Below are 10,000 nucleotides of genomic sequence, written 5' to 3'. Positions count from 1 at the left end.
CCTAAGTGGAGATGCCTCTAAATGAACACCTTTTCCCACTTTGCACGTTTCCAGCTTGAGAGAAAAAGGGGCTTAAAATTCACAGTTATTCGCCCGAACGTGGGATTTCGCTGGGGACGGTTTCTAAGTTCAAGTTGGGACGGGGGGCACCGAGGTGAGTGGTGGTTGTCCCCGAAAAAGCCCTCCCCTTTTCCGTAGCCCCGTTTAAAGTTTTGTTTGGGCTCCTGTTCAGCGGGGAAGCGCGTGCGCGTGGCAACCTTGACACCCCCGTGTTCCCCTGGACCAGACCTTTCCAACGCCGCCTGAGTTAAGGTGCTACGACGTCCCTAAGTGGAGATGCCTCTAAATGAACACCTTTTCCCAACTTTGCACGTTTCCAGCTTGAGAGGAAAAGGGGCTTAAAATTCACAGTTATTCGCCCGAACGTGGGATTTGGCTGGGGACGGTTTCTATATTCAAGTTGGGATGGGGGGCACCGAGGTGAGTGGTGGTTGTCCCCGAAAAAGCTCTCCCCTTTTCCGTAGCCCCGTTTAAAGTTTTGTTTGGGCTCCTGTTCAGCGGGGAAGCGCGTGCGCGTGGCAAACTTGACACCCCCGTGTTCCCCTGGTCCAGACCTTTCCAACGCCGCCTGAGTCAAGGTGCTACGACGTCCCCAAGTGGGGATGCCTGTAGATGAGCACATTTTCCCAACTTTGAATGTAAGTTTCCAGTATCATTGAAAATGTGGCCTCAAACGAGCAGTTTTGCCCCGGAACGTGGGATTTGGCTGGGGACGGTTTCTATATTCAAGTTGGGATGGGGGGCACCGAGGTGAGTGGTGGTTGTCCCCGAAAAAGCCTCCCCTTTTCCGTAGCCCCGTTTAAAGTTCTGTTTGGGCTCCTGTTCAGCGGGGAAGCGCGTGCGCGTGGCAAACTTGACACCCCCGTGTTCCCCTGGTCCAGACCTTTCCAACGCCGCCTGAGTCAAGGTGCTACGACGTCCCCAAGTGGGGATGCCTGTAGATGAGCACATTTTCCCAACTTTGAATGTAAGTTTCCAGTATCATTGAAAATGTGGCCTCAAACGAGCAGTTTTGCCCCCGAACGTGGGATTTGGCTGGGGACGGTTTCTATATTCAAGTTGGGATTGGGGGGCACCGAGGTGAGTGGTGGTTGTCCCCGAAAAAGCCCTCCCCTTTTCCGTAGCCCCGTTTAAAGTTTTGTTTGGGCTCCTGTTCAGCGGGGATGCGCGTGCGCGTGGCAACCTTGACACGCCCGTGTTCCCCTGGACCAGACCTTTCTAACGCCGCCTGAGTTAAGGTGCTACGACGTCCCTAAGTGGAGATGCCTGTAAATGAACACCTTTTCCCAACTTTGCACGTTTCCAGCTTGAGAGGAAAAGGGGCTTAAAATTCACAGTTATTCGCCCGAACGTGGGATTTCGCTGGGGACGGTTTCTAAGTTCAAGTTGGGACGGGGGGCACCGAGGTGAGTGGTGGTTGTCCCCGAAAAAGCCCTCCCCTTTTCCGTAGCCCCGTTTAAAGTTTTGTTTGGGCTCCTGTTCAGCGGGGAAGCGCGTGCGCGTGGCAACCTTGACACGCCCGTGTTCCCCTGGACCAGACCTTTCTAACGCCGCCTGAGTTAAGGTGCTACGACGTCCCCAAGTGGGGATGCCTGTAGATGAGCACATTTTCCCAACTTTGAATGTAAGTTTCCAGTATCATTGAAAATGTGGCCTCAAACGAGCAGTTTTGCCCCCGAACGTGGGATTTGGCTGGGGACGGTTTCTATATTCAAGTTGGGATGGGGGGCACCGAGGTGAGTGGTGGTTGTCCCCGAAAAAGCCCTCCCCTTTTCCGTAGCCCCGTTTAAAGTTCTGTTTGGGCTCCTGTTCAGCGGGGAAGCGCGTGCGCGTGGCAAACTTGACACCCCCGTGTTCCCCTGGTCCAGACCTTTCCAACGCCGCCTGAGTCAAGGTGCTACGACGTCCCCAAGTGGGGATGCCTGTAGATGAGCACATTTTCCCAACTTTGAATGTAAGTTTCCAGTATCATTGAAAATGTGGCCTCAAACGAGCAGTTTTGCCCCCGAACGTGGGATTTGGGCTGGGGACGGTTTCTATATTCAAGTTGGGATGGGGGGCACCGAGGTGAGTGGTGGTTGTCCCCGAAAAAGCCCTCCCCTTTTCCGTAGCCCCGTTTAAAGTTTTGTTTGGGCTCCTGTTCAGCGGGGATGCGCGTGCGCGTGGCAACCTTGACACGCCCGTGTTCCCCTGGACCAGACCTTTCTAACGCCGCCTGAGTTAAGGTGCTACGACGTCCCTAAGTGGAGATGCCTGTAAATGAACACCTTTTCCCAACTTTGCACGTTTCCAGCTTGAGAGGAAAAGGGGCTTAAAATTCACAGTTATTCGCCCGAACGTGGGATTTCGCTGGGGGACGGTTTCTAAGTTCAAGTTGGGACGGGGGGCACCGAGGTGAGTGGTGGTTGTCCCCGAAAAAGCCCTCCCCTTTTCCGTAGCCCCGTTTAAAGTTTTGTTTGGGCTCCTGTTCAGCGGGAAGCGCGTGCGCGTGGCAACCTTGACACGCCCGTGTTCCCCTGGACCAGACCTTTCTAACGCCGCCTGAGTTAAGGTGCTACGACGTCCCCAAGTGGGGATGCCTGTAGATGAGCACATTTTCCCAACTTTGAATGTAAGTTTCCAGTATCATTGAAAATGTGGCCTCAAACGTGCAGTTTTGCCCCCGAACGTGGGATTTGGCTGGGGACGGTTTCTAAATTCAAGTTGGGATGGGGGGCACCGAGGTGAGTGGTGGTTGTCCCCGAAAAAGCCCTCCCCTTTTCCGTAGCCCCGTTTAAAGTTTTGTTTGGGCTCCTGTTCAACGGGGATGCGCGTGCGCGTGGGCAAACATGACACGCCCGTGTTCCCCTGGACCAGACCTTTCTAACGCCACCTGAGTTAAGGTGCTACGACGTCCCCAAGTGGGGATGCCTCTAAATGAAGCCAATTTCTCCTATTTGAATGCACTCTCCCAGCCCAGAGAGGCATGTGCCTTAAAATTCACAGTTATTCACCCGAACGTGGGATTTTGTTGAGGACGGTTTCTAAATTCAAGTTGGAACAGGGGGCACCGACGTGAGTGGTGTTTGTCCCCGAAAAAGCTCTCCCCTTTTCCGTAGCCCCGTTTAAAGTTTTGTTTGGGCTCCTGTTTAGCGGGGATGCGCGTGCGCGTGGCAACCTTGACACGCCCGTGTTCCCCTGGACCAGACCTTTCTAACGCCGCCTGAGTTAAGGTGCTACGACGTCCCTAAGTGGAGATGCCTGTAAATGAACACCTTTTCCCAACTTTGAATGTAAGTTTCCAGTATCATTGAAATGTGGCCTCAAACGAGCAGTTTTGCCCCCGAACGTGGGATTTGGCTGGGGACGGTTTCTAAATTCAAGTTGGGATGGGGGGAACCGAGGTGAGTGGTGGTTGTCCCCGAAAAAGCCCTCCCCTTTTCCGTAGCCCCGTTTAAAGTTTTGTTTGGGCTCCTGTTCAGCGGGGATGCGCGTGCGCGTGGCAACCTTGACACGCCCGTGTTCCCCTGGACCAGACCTTTCTAACGCCGCCTGAGTTAAGGTGCTACGACGTCCCTAAGTGGAGATGCCTGTAAATGAACACCTTTTCCCAACTTTGCACGTTTCCAGCTTGAGAGGAAAAGGGGCTTAAAATTCACAGTTATTCGCCCGAACGTGGGATTTCGCTGGGGACGGTTTCTAAGTTCAAGTTGGGACGGGGGGCACCGAGGTGAGTGGTGGTTGTCCCCGAAAAAGCCCTCCCCTTTTCCGTAGCCCCGTTTAAAGTTTTGTTTGGGCTCCTGTTCAGCGGGGAAGCGCGTGCGCGTGGCAACCTTGACACGCCCGTGTTCCCCTGGACCAGACCTTTCTAACGCCGCCTGAGTTAAGGTGCTACGACGTCCCCAAGTGGGGATGCCTGTAGATGAGCACATTTTCCCAACTTTGAATGTAAGTTTCCAGTATCATTGAAAATGTGGCCTCAAACGAGCAGTTTTGCCCCCGAAACGTGGGATTTGGCTGGGGACGGTTTCTATATTCAAGTTGGGATGGGGGGCACCGAGGTGAGTGGTGGTTGTCCCCGAAAAAGCCCTCCCCTTTTCCGTAGCCCCGTTTAAAGTTCTGTTTGGGCTCCTGTTCAGCGGGAAGCGCGTGCGCGTGGCAAACTTGACACCCCCGTGTTCCCCTGGTCCAGACCTTTCCAACGCCGCCTGAGTCAAGGTGCTACGACGTCCCCAAGTGGGGATGCCTGTAGATGAGCACATTTTCCCAACTTTGAATGTAAGTTTCCAGTATCATTGAAAATGTGGCCTCAAACGAGCAGTTTTGCCCCCGAACGTGGGATTTGGCTGGGGACGGTTTCTATATTCAAGTTGGGATGGGGGGCACCGAGGTGAGTGGTGGTTGTCCCCGAAAAAGCCCTCCCCTTTTCCGTAGCCCCGTTTAAAGTTTTGTTTGGGCTCCTGTTCAGCGGGGATGCGCGTGCGCGTGGCAACCTTGACACGCCCGTGTTCCCCTGGACCAGACCTTTCTAACGCCGCCTGAGTTAAGGTGCTACGACGTCCCTAAGTGGAGATGCCTGTAAATGAACACCTTTTCCCAACTTTGCACGTTTCCAGCTTGAGAGGAAAAGGGGCTTAAAATTCACAGTTATTCGCCCGAACGTGGGATTTCGCTGGGGACGGTTTCTAAGTTCAAGTTGGGACGGGGGGCACCGAGGTGAGTGGTGGTTGTCCCCGAAAAAGCCCTCCCCTTTTCCGTAGCCCCGTTTAAAGTTTTGTTTGGGCTCCTGTTCAGCGGGGAAGCGCGTGCGCGTGGCAACCTTGACACGCCCGTGTTCCCCTGGACCAGACCTTTCTAACGCCGCCTGAGTTAAGGTGCTACGACGTCCCCAAGTGGGGATGCCTGTAGATGAGCACATTTTCCCAACTTTGAATGTAAGTTTCCAGTATCATTGAAAATGTGGCCTCAAACGAGCAGTTTTGCCCCCGAACGTGGGATTTGGCTGGGGACGGTTTCTATATTCAAGTTGGGATGGGGGGCACCGAGGTGAGTGGTGGTTGTCCCCGAAAAAGCCCTCCCCTTTTCCGTAGCCCCGTTTAAAGTTCTGTTTGGGCTCCTGTTCAGCGGGGAAGCGCGTGCGCGTGGCAAACTTGACACCCCCGTGTTCCCCTGGTCCAGACCTTTCCAACGCCGCCTGAGTCAAGGTGCTACGACGTCCCCAAGTGGGGATGCCTGTAGATGAGCACATTTTCCCAACTTTGAATGTAAGTTTCCAGTATCATTGAAAATGTGGCCTCAAACGAGCAGTTTTGCCCCCGAACGTGGGATTTGGCTGGGGACGGTTTCTATATTCAAGTTGGGATGGGGGGCACCGAGGTGAGTGGTGGTTGTCCCCGAAAAAGCCCTCCCCTTTTCCGTAGCCCCGTTTAAAGTTTTGTTTGGGCTCCTGTTCAGCGGGGATGCGCGTGCGCGTGGCAACCTTGACACGCCCGTGTTCCCCTGGACCAGACCTTTCTAACGCCGCCTGAGTTAAGGTGCTACGACGTCCCTAAGTGGAGATGCCTGTAAATGAACACCTTTTCCCAACTTTGCACGTTTCCAGCTTGAGAGGAAAAGGGGCTTAAAATTCACAGTTATTCGCCCGAACGTGGGATTTCGCTGGGGACGGTTTCTAAGTTCAAGTTGGGACGGGGGGCACCGAGGTGAGTGGTGGTTGTCCCCGAAAAAGCCCTCCCCTTTTCCGTAGCCCCGTTTAAAGTTTTGTTTGGGCTCCTGTTCAGCGGGGAAGCGCGTGCGCGTGGCAACCTTGACACGCCCGTGTTCCCCTGGACCAGACCTTTCTAACGCCGCCTGAGTTAAGGTGCTACGACGTCCCCAAGTGGGGATGCCTGTAGATGAGCACATTTTCCCAACTTTGAATGTAAGTTTCCAGTATCATTGAAAATGTGGCCTCAAACGAGCAGTTTTGCCCCCGAACGTGGGATTTGGCTGGGGACGGTTTCTATATTCAAGTTGGGATGGGGGGCACCGAGGTGAGTGGTGGTTGTCCCCGAAAAAGCCCTCCCCTTTTCCGTAGCCCCGTTTAAAGTTCTGTTTGGGCTCCTGTTCAGCGGGGAAGCGCGTGCGCGTGGCAAACTTGACACCCCCGTGTTCCCCTGGTCCAGACCTTTCCAACGCCGCCTGAGTCAAGGTGCTACGACGTCCCCAAGTGGGGATGCCTGTAGATGAGCACATTTTCCCAACTTTGAATGTAAGTTTCCAGTATCATTGAAAATGTGGCCTCAAACGAGCAGTTTTGCCCCCGAACGTGGGATTTGGCTGGGGACGGTTTCTATATTCAAGTTGGGATGGGGGGCACCGAGGTGAGTGGTGGTTGTCCCCGAAAAAGCCCTCCCCTTTTCCGTAGCCCCGTTTAAAGTTTTGTTTGGGCTCCTGTTCAGCGGGGATGCGCGTGCGCGTGGCAACCTTGACACGCCCGTGTTCCCCTGGACCAGACCTTTCTAACGCCGCCTGAGTTAAGGTGCTACGACGTCCCTAAGTGGAGATGCCTGTAAATGAACACCTTTTCCCAACTTTGCACGTTTCCAGCTTGAGAGGAAAAGGGGCTTAAAATTCACAGTTATTCGCCCGAACGTGGGATTTCGCTGGGGACGGTTTCTAAGTTCAAGTTGGGACGGGGGGCACCGAGGTGAGTGGTGGTTGTCCCCGAAAAAGCCCTCCCCTTTTCCGTAGCCCCGTTTAAAGTTTTGTTTGGGCTCCTGTTCAGCGGGGAAGCGCGTGCGCGTGGCAACCTTGACACGCCCGTGTTCCCCTGGACCAGACCTTTCTAACGCCGCCTGAGTTAAGGTGCTACGACGTCCCCAAGTGGGGATGCCTGTAGATGAGCACATTTTCCCAACTTTGAATGTAAGTTTCCAGTATCATTGAAAATGTGGCCTCAAACGAGCAGTTTTGCCCCCGAACGTGGGATTTGGCTGGGGACGGTTTCTATATTCAAGTTGGGATGGGGGGCACCGAGGTGAGTGGTGGTTGTCCCCGAAAAAGCCCTCCCCTTTTCCGTAGCCCCGTTTAAAGTTCTGTTTGGGCTCCTGTTCAGCGGGGAAGCGCGTGCGCGTGGCAAACTTGACACCCCCGTGTTCCCCTGGTCCAGACCTTTCCAACGCCGCCTGAGTCAAGGTGCTACGACGTCCCCAAGTGGGGATGCCTGTAGATGAGCACATTTTCCCAACTTTGAATGTAAGTTTCCAGTATCATTGAAAATGTGGCCTCAAACGAGCAGTTTTGCCCCCGAACGTGGGATTTGGCTGGGGACGGTTTCTATATTCAAGTTGGGATGGGGGGCACCGAGGTGAGTGGTGGTTGTCCCCGAAAAAGCCCTCCCCTTTTCCGTAGCCCCGTTTAAAGTTTTGTTTGGGCTCCTGTTCAGCGGGGATGCGCGTGCGCGTGGCAACCTTGACACGCCCGTGTTCCCCTGGACCAGACCTTTCTAACGCCGCCTGAGTTAAGGTGCTACGACGTCCCTAAGTGGAGATGCCTGTAAATGAACACCTTTTCCCAACTTTGCACGTTTCCAGCTTGAGAGGAAAAGGGGCTTAAAATTCACAGTTATTCGCCCGAACGTGGGATTTCGCTGGGGACGGTTTCTAAGTTCAAGTTGGGACGGGGGGCACCGAGGTGAGTGGTGGTTGTCCCCGAAAAAGCCCTCCCCTTTTCCGTAGCCCCGTTTAAAGTTTTGTTTGGGCTCCTGTTCAGCGGGGAAGCGCGTGCGCGTGGCAACCTTGACACGCCCGTGTTCCCCTGGACCAGACCTTTCTAACGCCGCCTGAGTTAAGGTGCTACGACGTCCCCAAGTGGGGATGCCTGTAAATGAACACCTTTTCCCAACTTTGAATGTAAGTTTCCAGTATCATTGAAAATGTGGCCTCAAACGTGCAGTTTTGCCCCCGAACGTGGGATTTGGCTGGGGACGGTTTCTAAATTCAAGTTGGGATGGGGGGCACCGAGGTGAGTGGTGGTTGTCCCCGAAAAAGCCCTCCCCTTTTCCGTAGCCCCGTTTAAAGTTTTGTTTGGGCTCCTGTTCAACGGGGATGCGCGTGCGCGTGGCAAACATGACACGCCCGTGTTCCCCTGGACCAGACCTTTCTAACGCCACCTGAGTTAAGGTGCTACGACGTCCCCAAGTGGGGATGCCTCTAAATGAAGCCAATTTCTCCTATTTGAATGCACTCTCCCAGCCCAGAGAGGCATGTGCCTTAAAATTCACAGTTATTCACCCGAACGTGGGATTTTGTTGAGGACGGTTTCTAAATTCAAGTTGGAACAGGGGGCACCGACGTGAGTGGTGTTTGTCCCCGAAAAAGCTCTCCCCTTTTCCGTAGCCCCGTTTAAAGTTTTGTTTGGGCTCCTGTTTAGCGGGGATGCGCGTGCGCGTGGCAACCTTGACACGCCCGTGTTCCCCTGGACCAGACCTTTCTAACGCCGCCTGAGTTAAGGTGCTACGACGTCCCTAAGTGGAGATGCCTGTAAATGAACACCTTTTCCCAACTTTGAATGTAAGTTTCCAGTATCATTGAAAATGTGGCCTCAAACGAGCAGTTTTGCCCCCGAACGTGGGATTTGGCTGGGGACGGTTTCTAAATTCAAGTTGGGATGGGGGGAACCGAGGTGAGTGGTGGTTGTCCCCGAAAAAGCCCTCCCCTTTTCCGTAGCCCCGTTTAAAGTTTTGTTTGGGCTCCTGTTCAGCGGGGATGCGCGTGCGCGTGGCAACCTTGACACGCCCGTGTTCCCCTGGACCAGACCTTTCTAACGCCACCCGAGTCAAGGTGCTACGACGTCCCTAAATGGGGATGCCTGTAGATGAGCACATTTTCCCAGCTTTGAATGTAAGTTTCCAGCATCATTGAAAATGTGGCCTCAAACGTGCAGTTTTGCGCCCGAACGTGGGATTTTGTTGAGGACGGTTTCTAAATTCAAGTTAGCATAAGGGGCACACGTGTGAGTTGTTATTTTCCCAGGATTGATGGTTTCCAATTCGGTAGCTCCGTTTAAAGTTTTGTTTGGGCTCCTGTTTAGCGGGGATGCGCGTGCGCGTGGCAACCTTGACACGCCCGTGTTCCCCTGGACCAGACCTTTCCAACGCCACCCGAGTCAAGGTGCTACGACGTCCCTAAGTGGGGATGCCTGTAGATGAGCACATTTTCCCAGCTTTGAATGTAAGTTTCCAGCATCATTGAAAATGTGGCCTCAAACGTGCAGTTTTGCGCCCGAACGTGGGATTTTGTTGAGGACGGTTTCTAAATTCAAGTTAGCATAAGGGGCACACGTGTGAGTTGTTATTTTCCCAGGATTGATGGTTTCCAATTCGGTAGCTCCGTTTAAAGTTTTGTTTTGGCCCCTGTTTAGCGGGGATGCGCGTGCGCGTGGCAAACTTGACACGCCCGTGTTCCCCTGGACCAGACCTTTCCAACGCCACCCGAGTTAAGGTGCTACGACGTCCCTAAGTGGAGATGCCTCTAAATGAAGCCAATTTCTCCTATTTGAATGCACTCTCCCAGCCCAGAGAGGCATGTGCCTTAAAATTCACAGTTATTCACCCGAACGTGGGATTTTGTTGAGGACGGTTTCTAAATTCAAGTTAGAATAAGGGGCACACGTGTGAGTTGTTATTTTCCCAGGATTGATGATTTCCAATTCGGTAGCTCCGTTTAAAGTTTTGTTTCGCTTCCCGTTTTCGTTGCGTAGCTCTGATTTGGCTGGGGATAGTTTTATACACTGCTTTAGAGTAAGACACATACGTGCGAGTTGTTTTCACATTGGAATTGACGATAGCCATTTCGGTGTTGACGTTTAACGTTTTCTTTCGCTTCCCGTTTCCGTTTTATCCAACCGATTTCGCTGGGGACAGTTTTGTTATTTAAGTTGGAGTGAGACGCAGCGACGTGCGTTGAAATTTCCGCCCTAT

This window comes from Osmerus mordax (genome assembly GCF_038355195.1).
Source record: "Osmerus mordax isolate fOsmMor3 chromosome 7 unlocalized genomic scaffold, fOsmMor3.pri SUPER_7_unloc_1_6, whole genome shotgun sequence".
NCBI lineage: Eukaryota > Metazoa > Chordata > Actinopteri > Osmeriformes > Osmeridae > Osmerus > Osmerus mordax.
This window is presented reverse-complemented; position numbering follows the sequence as displayed.